Below are 14,940 nucleotides of genomic sequence, written 5' to 3' on the forward strand. Positions count from 1 at the left end.
TTTTTTCCTTCATTATGATGTAAAAGTTTTTGTCTTGTCATGTTGTTCTGGGAGAGCTATGATCCTTAGGTTGTCTCTACACATTCTGACTTTGTTTGCCTATCTTTTGTCATGAGATCAGAGTAATTACTTACAAGAGTTTGCTATGTTGCTTTTTCAGTCTTCTGCCTTAGTATACCTTTAATAATAATACTAGGATTCTTACTGGAGTGCTTTCATGGCTTATTATAACACCAACACCTTGGATCTTTGTAGTAATTATCTTCTCAAGTACTCCCATATATTAGTTCATTAACTGTTTTATGATATTCCTTTGAAGAAAATAGAGGCATAATTAATTAAATAGAAGAAACCAAGGTCAAGTGACTTAATATCATCACAGACTTAAAATTTGTGAGGTTAGAAAACAGTATCTGTACTGAAACCATAATGTTAGCAAAGCCTCCAAAATATTTTTGGAAAATCTTATTTTGTTTTATTTTATATTTTTTATGAATGGTATTTTATTTTTTCCAATTACATGTAAAAATAGTTTTCAACATTCATTTTCTGGAAGATTTTGAGTTCCAGATTTTTCTCCCCTCCTTCCTTCTCTCCCTCATCGCCAAGATAGCAAGCTGTCTGCTATAGGTTATACATGTGCGATCACGTAAAACATAATTTCCATATTCGTCATACTGTGAAAGAAGAAACAGAACAAAAGGAAAAAAACATGAAAAAAAGGTGAAAATAGTCTGCTTTGATCTGCATTCCGATCCCATCAGTTCTTTCTCTGGATGTGGGTAGAATTTTCCATAATGAGTCATTTAGATTATCCTGGATCAGGGTATTGCTGAGAAGAGCTAAGTCAACCATCACTGATCCTTGCACAGTATTACTGTTACTGTGTACAGTTCCTGGTTCTGCTCACTTCACTCAGCATCAGTTCATGAATGTCTTTGCAGGTTTTTTCTGAAGTCCAGCTGTTCATCCTTTCTCACAGCACAATAGTATTCCATTACATTCATATACCACATCTTGTTCAACCATTCCCCAACTGATGTGCATTTCCTTAATTTCTAATTTCTTTGGCACCATGAAAAGAGCTACTATCAATATTTTTGTACATGTGAATCCTTTCCCCTTCTTCCTGATGTCTTTGGGTTACAGACCTAATGGTATTGTTGGATCAAAGAGTATGCTCAGTTTGATTGCCTTTCCAAATTGCTCTTCAGAATGGCTGGATCAGTTCACAATTCCATCATTAGGGTCCCAGTTTTCCCACTACTTCTCCAACATTTATGATTTTCCTTCGCCGTCATATTAGCCAATCTGATAGGTGTGAGGGTAGTACCTTAGAGATATTTTAATCTGTATTTCTCTAATCAATAGTGATTTAGAGCATTTTTCTTATGACTGTAGATAGCTTTGATTTCTTTTTCTGAAAATTGTCTTTTCATCTCCTTTGACCATTTGTCAATTGGGGAATGACTTGTGTTCTTACAAATTTGACTCAGTTCTCTATATATTTGAAAAATGAGCCCTTTACCAGAGGCACTTGCTGTAAAAATTTTTTCCCAGCTTTCTGCTTTCCTTTTCATTTTGATTGTGTTAGTTTTGTTTGTACAAAAGTTTTTTAGTTTAATATAATCAAAATTATCCATTTAGTATTTAGTAATGCTCTCTATTTCTTGTTTGGTCATAAATTCTTCCCTTTTCCATAGATCTGACAGATAAACTATTCCTTGCTCTCTTCATTTGCTAATGTTTAAATCATGTACCTGTTTTGACCTTATCTTGGTATAGGTGTCAGAAGTTGGTCTATAATTAGTTTCTGCCATACTGTTTTCCAGTTTTCCTAGCTATTTTTGTTCAATAGTGGATTCTTGTCTCAGAAACTGGAGTCGGGTTTATCAAACAATAGGTTACTCTAGTTATTTACTGCCATGTTTTGTGTACCTAGTCTATTCCACTGATCTACCAGTTTGTTTCTTAGCCAGTACTAAATAGTTTTGATGATTGCTGCTTTTGTAATATAGTTTTAGCTCTCATGCTGCTAAGCCACCCTCCTTTGTATTTTTTAAATTAATTTCCTTGATATTCTTGACCTTTAGTTCTTCCAGATAAATTTTGTCATTTTTTTCTGTCTCTGTGAAATAATTTTTTGCTAGCTTGATTGGTATGGTACTGTAAATTAATTTAGGTAGAATTGTCATTTTTATTCTATTAGCTCAGCCTACCTATGAATGACTAATGTTTTTCCATTTGTTTAGATCTGACTTTATTTGTTTGAAAAATGTTTCGTATTTGTGTTCATATAGTTTCTGGATTTGTCTTGGCAGGTCAGCTCCCAAGTATTTTATATTGTCTGCAGTTATTTTAAATGGAAATTCTCTTTCTATCTCTTGCTTCTGTGCTTTGTTGGTAATATATAGAAATGTTGATGATTTATGTGGGTTTGTTTATTTTGTATCCTATAACTTTGCTAGAGTTGTTAATTATTTAAAATAGTTTTTTTTAAGCCATTCTCTAGGATCCTCTAAGTATACCATCACATCAACTTCGAAGAGTGATAGTTTTATTTCCTCGTTGCCTATTCTAGGGGTGGGGAACCTGGCCCACATGTGGCTCTCTAGGTGCTCAAGTGTGGCCCTTTGACTGAATCCAAACTTCACAGAACAAATCCCTTTAATAAAAGGATTCATTTGTAAAATTTGGACTCAGTCAGAATGTTGCACCCTGGTCTAATTCCTTCAATTTCTTTTTCTTCTCTTATTGCAAAAGCTAACATTTCTAGTACAATACTGAGTAATAGTGGTGATAGGCATCCTTATTTCACCCCTGATCTTATTGGGAGTGCTTCTAGCTTATCTCTATTACATATAATGCTTGCTGATGGTTTTAGATACGTACTACTTATCATTTTAAGGAAAGTTCCTGGTTTTTTTGCTGTATTTTGTTAAAACTTTTTCTGCAATAATCATGATTTCTGTTGGGTTTTTTATTGATATGGTCAATTATGTTGGTAGTTTTCCTAACATTGAGCCAGTCTTGTATTCCTGGTATGAATCCCACTTGGTCATAGTGTAATTATCCTGGTGATGAGTTGCTGTAAAATCCTTGCTAATATTTTATTTAAAATTTTTTGTATCGATATTTATTAGGGGATTTGCTCTGTAATTTTCTTTCTCTTTTTTGGCTCTTCCTGGTTTAGATACCAGCACCATATTTGTGTCATAAAATGAATTTGGTAGGACTCTTTGCCTATTTTCCGAAATAGTTGATACATTATTGGAATTAGTTGTTCTTTAAGTGTTAGGTAGAATTCACTTGTAAATCCTTTTGGCCCTGGGGATTTGAAAAATTATATTTTAAAAAAATATTGACTAGCTAACTCAGAAATTCTAGTGTCAAATCACTTTAGACTTATGAGACCCAAGGAAAAAAAATATTCTTCTGGATAAATAAGAATTTTTTAAAATAAAAAAAGAGAGTACCTTTTGTGAACAAAGAATATCAACTATAGTGCCCTGGGAAAGATGTGAAAACTCTTATTAGAAATCTGGTCCATGAAAACCAGCTTAAATTTGCTTCTTAAATTAACAAATGCTAATTCCAGAAGAAATTGGAATCTTTAATGTCATTAGCCCCAGACAGCTTAATCTGCCTCTTCTCTACAAGGTGAGATATAACCAGGTGGGTCTATTAATTCACCTTCTCTGAAAGCAGCCATTTTGGGGGGACAAAGGGAGCCAAAGGATATAGAGGTGTCATGGAGGCAGAATCAATGAGATTTATCAACAAACTGGATATGGGGGTGGTGGTACTGTGAGGGAGAGGGAAGAGTCAAAGATAACTGTAATAAACATAGATAATGCCTTGTATAGGGAAATTAGAAAGAGGGGAGAGGCAGCATTGTGCAGGTTGAAATGTAGCCTTAAAGCCAAGATGTGAGGTCTTGCCCTGCCATTGACAGATACTGGCAGTGTAGCTCTGGGCAAGTCACTTAATCTCTTCTTTAAGTAGCTTTCTAAGACTAAATTGCAGTCAATTCGTGTTTATATTCGTTCAGTAAACCTTTATTAAGTTGCTGCTATGTGCCAGGTAGTATGCTCAATGTTGGGGATACAAAGGCAAATAAAGTTCCTGATTTTGGTGACCTCATCGTCTAAAGGAGGAGACAAAATGCAACTATGCACAAATAAGATACATACAGGGTAAATGGGAGGTAATCTCAGAGGGAAGGCACAGAGATTAAGGACTTGAAAAGGCTTCTTGTAGAAGGTTCGACTTTAGCTGGGATTTGAAGGAAGCCAGGATAGTTCAGAGGCAGAAATTAGGAGGAAGATGAACATGCATGCTGTGGGAGAAAAGCTAGCCCTGAATAGAGATATGGAGAAAAGCTGTTCAAGGAACAGCTCTGAGGGCAGTGTTACTAGATCACACAGTATGTGTAGGGGAGTGAAATGTAAGAAAACTGGACCTCTACTGCTAGTGAGAATTTCCTCACCTTGGAAGGTCCCTAGATCCAGAGGAATGTAGATCTAGTCTCTCTTGCTAGTGCTTTTAGAGGGATCAGACAAGTTCAATCTTGGACATTGTAAGTTTCAGATGTTGGCTTGGAAATGTCTAACAGAGAGTTTGAGTTGTTGGACTCAAATCTTTGTAATAGATTCAGGCAGAATTTATAGAATATAGGGGTATTGAATCCTTGGCAAATGGATGAGATCACCAGGGGAGAAAGAAGAGATCTAGGAAATACCCTTTGGGGACATTTGCACTGAGAGGGCAGGAGGAAGAAGAGCCAGTGAAGGAAAGGATTATGTTCCTGGAGAACCAGAAGAGAGAAGTGCCATATATGCCAAAGAAGGTTTTTACTGTAGAAACAGCAAAGAGAATAAAGAATGAAGGGAAAAAACTCCCATCAGATTTAGCAATTAATAGGTCTTCCCAGTTCCAAATCAGGTTTCAGGAATGGAGTTTGGGTTAGAACAAGAAAATCTGAAAATTTGACTTTTCTTTTTTGTGGCTTTGGCAAAATAAGCCCCCAAGAATCTATAAAATCAAGTTTCATAAAATCACATCTTATTAAGCACATGCTGTGTGTAATCAAGACACTATTTCATGATTGTACTTAAAAGCAGGACTAAATAAATGGAAGGAATCTGGAATGTGGAGGTGGAAGTTCCTCAGTCTTGGTTTTGCTCTTTACAGTTGGTTATATGACCTTTGGCAGGTAAGCTCCAAAAGTACTCTCAGCTTCGGTTTTCTTTATCTGTAAAAGATGCTGTTGAACTGGGAGGCCTCGTAGTGCAGTTGAGAGAATGCTGAATTTGGACCTGAATTCGAATTTGACTGCCACTTACTGAATGTATGATGTTGGGAAAGTAACGTAATTTCTCAGGGAATCTGTTTCCTTATATGAAGGATTGGGCTATATTACTTTGCAGGTACCTGCTAATTTCAAAATTTATGTTCCTGTGGCTAACTGATATCTAAAGTAACTTCCAGCTCTAATTTTCAATCCTGCTAACAGTAGCCAACCATAAGATATAATAATACCATCATCCTGGTATTACTATCTCTCAGAGGTGCTTGAAAAATCAATAACTTCTCCGAAATGATTCTTAAATCTTCACTACCCCTATTTCCTTATGCGTGTTTACTAAACTTTCCCACAACAATCAGGGACAATTTTTGTATAAACTCATACTTTAGGTGGGAGTTGTCAGAGAAAGTGATAGAGGTGCTGTATTAAAATAAAATAAACTTGCCTGCTTTTTATTCCTTTAAATTCCAGAAAGTGATTGAGTTTTGTGAAAGACAACTCCTAAATTTTTATGATGAAATTTCTATTTTGTCAATATGCTTTGGACCCAAGATTTTAAAAATTTTATTTGAAAAGATTAACATTGAACATCAGTACAACCAACTGAAGCTGCTTAGTAATTATTTGCATTTAAATTTGTTGTAGTGCATTTTAGTTTACAAAATACCGTAACACTTTTTTAGTTATTTCCTCTATGGCCTCATCAGGATTCTTTTTCTTCATTTTCATTTACTTTTTCTTTTTATATGTTCTTGATGTGTGCTCCATTTTTCTGGTTCTGTTTTTTCCCTTTGCTTTAAATCATATTGATTTTTCCAGATTTCTTTGTAACCTGATATCTGTCTGAATTAATTATGTTATAGCATTCTATTATTACTATATCATAATTTTAAAATCATTCTTTCATTGTTATTTAGGGTTGTTTATAGTTTTTGCAGTTACATTTATTGCTGCTATGAAATTTTTAAAAAAAATTTATGTTTTCAGTTTTCTACAATCACTTCCATATATCTTAGATCTTTCCCCCTCCCTCCCCCCTCCCTTCTGTGCAGTCTTACATAGGTTCTCGACACACATTCTTATTAAATACATTTTCACCTTGGTCATGTTGCATAGAAAAATTAAAATGAATGGGAGAAACCATGAAAACAAAACAAAACTAAACACAAGAGAAAATGTTCTGCTTCATTCTGCTATCCAATTCCATAGTTCTTTCTCTGTATGTGGAAGTCATTTTGCCTCAAGAGTCCATTGGAAAATTTTCAGGTGTTTGCATTGCTATGAAGGACTAAGTCTACCAGAAAAATTCCTCACACACTGTGGTTGTTGCTGTGTGCAAAGTTCTCCTGGTTCTGTTCCTTTCACTCAACATCAGTTCATGTAAGTCCTTCCAGGCCTCTCTGAAGTCTTCCTGTTCATCATTTCTTATAGCACAATAGTATTCCATTACATTTGTATACCACAACTTGTTCAGTTATTCCCCAATTGATGGGCATTCCCTCAATTTCCAGTTCTTGGCCACTACAAAGAGAGTTGTACATGTGAGATCCTTTCTCATTTTTATGATCTCTAGAAGCGATATTGATGAGTGAAAGGGTATGCACATTTTTGTAGCCCTTTGGGCATAGTTCCAAATTGTTCCCCAGAATGGTTGGATCAGCTCATAGCTCCACCAGCAATGAATTAATGTTTCAACTCTGTCACATCTGCTGAAAGTTTTTATAGCTAGTTCTCATTTTATTTTTGAAAGATGGTTTTGAATCTCTTCCCAAAAGTGGAATTATTGGGTTAAAAGATATGGTTATTTTTGTTAACTTTACTGCATTCTACCAGATTGTAATTGTATTAGCAGTTGATGAGGGTAATTGTTTTCCCACAATCTTGCTAGTGTTGAATTTGTTTTTTAGTCTTCTGAGTATGAGATGGTGCTCTCCAAAGTGTTTTAATTTACATCTCTTTGGTTATTAGTGCAGTTGAGCATTTTTTCCAAGTCTTTTGACTTTTAGATGGTTTTTCCTCAAGTTTATGTATGTCTTTATGTATCAGAGATTGACTGTGGAATATTTTAAACTGAGATCATAATCTAATTAAATATGCAAACTATCTGAATGAAACAAAAGTTAAAGAAACAAAAGGGGGAAAACTTTATTTTACAGTACTTGGATTATAGTACCTGAATATTGTGTGTCATGGAGGATAAGGAAGAATTGAAAGGTTCCTATGGATACAGATTTCAGATGATGGTTTGCCAAGCATTGTGGAATAAGAGGCTGATAGATAAGAAAGAGTGAGGGTATAGCTCAAAGCCCACGATAGGAGAGTGTTGGAAGTGGGGGTAGGGGAGTTGAGGTTTGGTTCATGGTTGGCTTCATGTCAGGAAGATGCATGATCAGGTGTAGCCCAGTTGGGTCTGCTGCCAGCAGGTAGCCTGGAAAGATGGTCAGGGAACATCGTGAATATAGCTCTCTCTTTGAGAAGATTGGACTTGAAGTCAGGAAAGATACAGGTTTAAATCCTTGGATGTTTGTGCTTTGTTGTCCCTTTGGGCAAGTCACTCAGCCTTTGTGAGCCCAGATTCCACACTTCTCGGATGAAGATAATGTTTATAGTTCCTATCTCATAGAGCTAATGTGAAGATCAAATGACATGTGTAAAGCATTCTGCAAACCTCTAAGATAAATCAGCACTTACCTTTCTATATACATTTCTTATATCTCTTAGTCTGTTAATCTGTCGATTTATTATAATCAGCAGGATTAGGTGCCACCTCCACTTACTGCGTTGTATTAGGCATGGTGATGTCTGCAGTGTGTGTGCAAGCATGTGCATGTGTGTATATAGATGAAGATCAAGATACATCTCTTTACATATATATCTATATGTATAGGTATATATATAAACATATAAGTTGTTACTTGAAGCTGAACTAACAACTCCCCTTTTTATAGTGTTTTGAGGTTTAAAGTCTCTAATAGGTATTAGATTGTTCTCATTTTTGGAATGGGGGAATATAAGTGGAGGAAAAGTAATGTATTCAAAGTCATACAACTAGTGTCGTAGCTGGAGTTTGAATTCAGGTGTTTCTCCCTTCAAGTCTGATATTCTTTCTGTTATACCACATTAGCTGCCTGTCTGACATATATTTTGAAAAAGTTGAGAAATATTGGCCAGGCATACAAGTGCTTATACCTGTAATTTCTGCTAGTAGGGGGATGTGGATCAGCCATAGGTTGGTCCTGAGTGGTTGCTTCACTTTCATGCTGGACAAGATAGGAAGACTCAGTCATGAAGGAAAAAATCCCAGGTTAGCAATTAAACAATATTTATCGATGGAATAAAACAGATAGAAGTGCTAAGGGCATTTTCCCATTTTATTCCTGTCCTCACCAAACCTCATATTTTAGCCTTTGAGGCTGTAGAGAGAATTGGGCAGGAACTCAGTAATTCCTCATAGGAGTATTTAGAATGAACTTTCAAGAGACTTCTGTAGTTGGTCTGCTAGCTGAATTTTTCACCTCTTGGGGTGAGGGATGTCCATCTGTATACTAAGAAGGGGAGAGAGATAGCTAAGTGCAGAGACCTCTGGTAACTAGAAGTTATTATGTGTACCTTTTATGTAGTTTCAGAGCAGAAACAAAGGATTTTTCAGAGTGATGGTAACAATACATCCTTTTGTTTGTAAAATACTTTATATTTTTCATAAGAGCTCATGATGGCATAAAATTAGAAGGGACCCTAGAGGTCATTTAATCCAACCCCTTACAAAACTGAAAAAATGCAAAATTTCCTTTACATTTCCAACAGATAGCTAGCACCTACTTCATACCTTCAGAGGTAGAAGTTGTTTAGCAAGGCTCCGGTCTCATATTCATGCAATTGATTTTTCAAAGATCTCAGTGCAGAACTAAACATTTGTCTCTTATCTTGTTAGATTCAGTCTGTCATTCAAACCTGTGAAGCTCTTTTAGATACTGATTCTCTCATCCAGTGTATTCACTATTCCAAGCTTCTTATCTTCCCTAGATTTGATAAACATGCTGTCTGTGCCTTCATCCAAATCACTAATAAATGTTAAATAGAACAGGGCTGACGACATTTCTGCCACACTCTACCAAACTCCCGATCCGGTTCATCAATTCATCAAGCATTTACTCTATGTAGGGCACCTTGTTAGGAACTAGTGATAATAGGGCAAAGGGAATAAGAGACTTTTCCCCAGAAATTTGCATTATATTGCCTTCAGGTTAATGTTAATCCATGAATCACCATTCCTTAGGTAAATCCATACAGTTCCTTCTAAATCTTCTCAGTGGTAGTACTAGTAGTTGTCTGCTGAGGTGCAAAGTAAACACAGGTTCATTACACTGCCACAATTTTGATTAAGTTAAAGGAAAAGTGGGGTATTTTTTTCTGCCGTGATTACAAATTGTTCCAACCACTGTTCATTATACCTATCAAGGAGGGAAGGTTTTTAATTGTGTTTCCCTGTGTAACTTATCTTCCCCTGTGAGGCTGTAAGACAGTTCTTTCTGTGATAGACCCAGCGCTCCCACCTCCCCCTCGGTTTTAGCAAGGCCTGGCAGCATTTGGGGCACTATTGCCTAGAGGACGTTCAGCAGGACCTTGGTTACTATCATGCTCTTATTTGTTTTCACAAACCAGTACTTAGTCATTTCTGAGTGAACAACTGCTGAGAGGAGACCGTAACCTCTTGATTTCAAAGGAGTCATCACTTCACTGGTGCCTCTGTGGTTAATATAAGAAAGGTGTTTTGCCATAAACTTCTCCGAGGTATTCAGTGAGGTTGGAAAGGGGTCGGCCCAAGCAGGAAGCCCTTGTCTGTGCTATAAAGAAAATAGCAAGTAACAAAATCAAAGCATCAAAGAGCCAACAGGATGCAGTCCCACGAGTCCTTTCTGGCATGTTGGGCTTCTTGAAAGTTAGCATTGAGTGAAGGATGACCTTAAAACTTGCTTCACTCTAACAGACTGAGCTCAAGTTTAAAGTTCAAGGCATTTTGTTTTTTCACCTGTTTCCTACAGTTTTAAGAAACTTCTGAAGAATTAATGTGTAACTATATCTGGTCACTGAGCCAACACTAAGAATTTTTCTCAAGGGAAAATAATGTTACTGTATAAAGGGAGAGAAATGGATACTTTTCTGAGATGCAAGGAAGTTTTTTACAAAATAAAACACTTACTTAGTTAACACAAAAGTTGGAACAGGATTTCACCTCTGCACTGGCTTTGGGCTGTATTTTCCCAAATGGGGGCTGTTGGTTTTCGTGCAAAGGAGGCAGTAGATCCTTAAGATAGCAAGGGAATGAAGCATCCAGTTGGGAGATGTGAGAGTTGAGCCTAAGCTGCAGTTGTAGGCTGATGAATTTCAGGCCCAGCTGAGCTGTGGTTCTGTCTGTTTCACAAGGTCTGGGCTAGGCTGAGCTGTGGTTCTAGCTAGTTTAGAAGCGTTAGACAAATTTGGAATCATGAAGCAAATGTCAGTAAGGAAAAGGGATTGGAGGGGGATTTGCATCTCAGCTAACTTGGGAATTATCCTGTTTTCCCCAAGATTCAAATATTATGATATTGCATCATCCCTTTCTGTGGCACTGTTTACAAACAGGGTCAGGATTTTACTGCTTTTCAAATTTAGTTGTTTCATCTTTGATTTGTATTTTTTTAGCATTGATGAGTGACTTGTGGTAAATTGTGTCAGTGGCTCAACACGCAGAGTAAAAAGCTACTTTTAAGGAGTTGACAAACAGATTTTACCAATGTTTCCTCTAGGCATTAATTTTTAATGTATGTGGTATGAATATTTCATGGCGGCACCTTTTTAAAGGTTGGTTTCTGTGTCAGAAGCTGGTGTCCATTTAAAAACCTTTTGCAAATAAGTTTAGTGAGGATGTGAAATTTTATCTATTTCCTCATCTCGCTTTCCAGGACATTGTTTTTTACTCTACAGACTAGACTTATGCAGTAGTTCTACAACTGTGCTTCTTTTGTAAGCTAGTGTTGAGTTTAAATTTAAAATTAAACTCTGCTTTTCCATCTTGCCTTTAACACTACAACCACCAGGTGGCTGAGAAATAACACTAAATAGGCAAAATAGAAACAATTATCTGAAAGACTTGTAATCACTTGTATTTCTGCCTCAGGGAATTGTGAAATTATACATGGACTTTGCTTTGAGAAAGAAAAATGCTGAATAAGTTACCGAGCATTTCAAATAGTTCCACGCACAGGCAGGCATTTGCATCATTGGGTTTTGCTTTTTATCATTTACAGTGTTAAACTGACTACATTGTGCTCCGCACTATCACTTTTCGGAGTTGTATCGTCTGATCCTGCATTCTGTATCCAGTTTGACCTCTGCTTTGCTGAAACACTGTGTTGGGGCCACTGTCAGAACCCAGAACCCGACTGTGGGCTCTGTCCAATAGATTGTATATTAACTCTACAGTGTTTTATTGGGGCAATGATGTAGCATGTCATATGATATTAGAGGGAAGGCATAGCCTGTGTGTTACTGTTATAGTTTAATCGTGTTTTCAGAGTGAAGGAAATCTGACAGTCTAAAGGTAAGATTCTCCTTAGGTTCTTAGGTGTCTTCCTCCACATCTGCCTTTTCTGGACCTTAACTGTATTTGTTAATTGTTTGAGCCACATTCTACATTGTGCTTAAATTTGGGAAATTAATGAATGAGAAGTAATGGCAGTGGAACAAGGTGAAAAGTTTTTCAAGTTTATTTTCATCGAACATACAGACATATTATGGTGTCTGTATTTTAATGGAAGAAAGAAATTATATCTTTCTACTGGAAACATTTCATAGTTTCCTAAAACCGAAGGAAAGTCTCTTATTTCATGGAAATGAAGCTTATCTTATTCCTGACTTGATGCTTCAGTATGGTTGTGCAGCTCTTTAGGTGCATTCTAGCTTCCCTTTTTATTTTTTAACTTATTAACTTTGACAAGTAACCTCTTGGTTGTGAACAATTTTATTCACAATTCATTTTTCTGATTCAGAGTGAACATGAGTGCCCTAATCCCCTAATGGGAATTAATTGCATGTTTCAGTGCTTAACTCTAATCCTTTCTCAGTCCCCACAGGGACTTGGTTCTTCCTGAAGGATGTGTGTTTGTTATTCCAAACACAATCAGAAAGGTAATGATTTTTCTTCTAAAAGGAACCAGAGATGCAGAATATTAACGTTCCTTTCTTTGTATTGGAACAAGAAGTAGTATCCCCAAACTATTTTGTATTATGAAGGATAAATGGCATTTACTTAGGCAGATAAAATGAAGAAAAAATGTGTAGTTTGGTTATTTGTCAGGCATAAAATGATTTCTTAGGAAAAGGGGTTTAAAGTTTATTGTCAAATCTGTTATGGAAATGTTATTTCCTTTCAATGAAGAAAATGACTAAACTGATTTTTTAAAGGGTCAAATAACAGTCCTGTAGTCCAGTGGTAAAGTCTGAAGAGTTTTACTTTACTCTCAGCCATATTTGGCTGTATACAGTGGAGAACAGTGCCAAAGGATGTTCCCCATTTACCCAGGCAAACGAAATCATTATCCAAGATCATGTGGGTAGGTAGCGTTGGAGCTGAAACTAGAATCCCAGATTTTAAAATAATGTGGTCTCTCTCTGTGATACTGCCTTACATGTAATGTTTGGAAATACTGGTTTGCTGAAGCAAATTCAAAACCTCTCATCTGGTGCGTACAATGGAATGCCATACAACAGTGTTACTCATGTATTCGTGTTGACAAGATTGCTGTCTGTGCTGGCATTGACACTGGGTCACCGTGCTGTTTACATTCACTCTGTCTCTGACTTTGTTGTTCCCATGCTTCTTGGTGTCGGGAAAGTTAAATAAATCACGTAATAAGCATTTCTATGTACTTCTTTCCAACTCATTCACCTGGTTATAAGACCAGTCCTTTCATTTGATCTGAACCACAGTCCGGCCTTAGGACAAAAAGCAACATTGTCCTTTTATTGGGAGGAAAGGACAATACCTTTCCAAATGCAGCAGATTCTTCTGTTTGGTCAGAGTGACTGCATATGCCAAATGAGGTCCTCAGTTATCTAGGCAATGCTGGGCACATAGTTATACGAATGGCCCCACATTATGGCTGTTCTAGGGAAATTGCCATTCGATTTCATGAATGAATTCCATGCAGTTTGCTGTGGCAATCCCAGCTCTTACCTCTTGGGACTCCTGCTGGGAAGGGGCCTTACATCACCTCTGATCTCTCAATAGCTATTTACTACAGTAATGATAGTAGTAGTGGCAAAAGTTTAATAGATGTTTCTGTGCCACATACTTTTAATTTCCAAGGCAATTGGAAATTGCCAAATTCCATTCTGTGGAATGAAGAGATTTCAAGATTCAGAAACCTAACAGAAGAAATCAAAATCTTATTGATACAGGGATGAAATACATATCACCCGAGTTGCTGTTGGAGTTATAATGATGTTTTCAGCCTAAAGAAGATGAACTTACATTCTGATATTTGTATTTAACTTCAAAGAGCAATCTGTTCTGTGGAATGATCTCAAGAATATTAAATATAAAATAATAATTAATAACAATGATTTGTCCCAGGACATTGAGAGTAATACTACATGAATGCAAGAGTACTGGACAAACAACAGAGCTCAGCATTCAGCTAATAAGATTATCCAGATATTGGGCCACTACCATGGGTGGTCTCCTTCCACCATTGGCCATATTCCCACCCCCAGGACACAGCCCTAAAATGACCTGCCACATTACTGTCCCATCAGAACAGAGCGAGCATCTCATGGCACTAGCTTCAGCAGAATTGATAGTCATGGCTCTGCTCAGCGAAGGGTCATGAGAGGGCTTAAAACCTTCTTACGAAAATGGGTTGAAAGAACTAAGGATGTTAATGTAGAGAAGCATAATAGCTCTCTAAATATTTGAAGGATTGCCATGTGGGAGAGAGATCAGACTTGTTCTCTCCTAGGCCCTAGAGCACATAGTAGCAATGAAAGGAGGAAGGTAAATTTCAAACTTTATGTAAGGGAAAAACAATTCTTGCCATTTAGAGCTGAACAAACGTAGAATGAATTAACTCATTGGGTAGTGAGTCCCCATCACTGGAGTCTTTAAATCTGAGGCTGCATAAGTATGTGGGAGGAAGCATGCTTCAAGTAGTAGTTTAGATTAGATACTTGAGGTCTTGTTCAAACTCTTAAGGTTCTTTTTTCTTATATCCTATCTCTGGTCTGTTTATTTCCCACTCAAGCATCAGCTTCTCCCAGGACATAGAGGTAGTAGGTACAAGGATTTTCTTATAGTGCTTGACAAATATTGCCGAATGAAAGAAAACCAGAAACTACTAATACTATAAGGCAAGATCCTGACTGTTCAGGCAATCCCTGGTAGTCACCATATACATCCAATTGCCCTCACCATAGACATTCATCAAGAATTGTTGAATAAAGGGGCAAAGGGAGTGAAGGAAAGAAAGCATAGCTCTTTGTCAGCTTCAGATAAGGGGAGCCACAAAATTCATGTGACTAGAAAATGAACATGGTCTATACTTTCAGTTCTACTTTTGCTTCAAGAACTACTTCATTTAGGAGGTTTGGTTCCA

At 36.8% G+C, this 14,940-nt stretch overlaps 1 protein-coding gene across 6 annotated transcripts in view; it reads left to right on the forward strand.

The window, feature by feature from the left end:
• Positions 1 to 14,940, forward strand: part of GGACT (gamma-glutamylamine cyclotransferase) — a 54,328-nt gene that overhangs the window by 34,755 nt on the left and 4,633 nt on the right. Inside the window, exon 1 of one of the 6 annotated variants that reach the window (XM_072622041.1) lies at positions 11,803 to 11,888. The exons of the other annotated variants lie outside the window; for them this stretch is intronic. The gene's annotated coding sequence lies outside the window, so the exon portion shown is untranslated. Of the gene's footprint in view, positions 1 to 11,802; positions 11,889 to 14,940 lie in introns of those variants that run through there. 6 annotated transcript variants of the gene reach the window in all.

Source organism: Notamacropus eugenii, chromosome 6 (genome assembly GCF_028372415.1).
Source record: "Notamacropus eugenii isolate mMacEug1 chromosome 6, mMacEug1.pri_v2, whole genome shotgun sequence".
Taxonomy (NCBI): Eukaryota; Metazoa; Chordata; class Mammalia; order Diprotodontia; family Macropodidae; genus Notamacropus; species Notamacropus eugenii.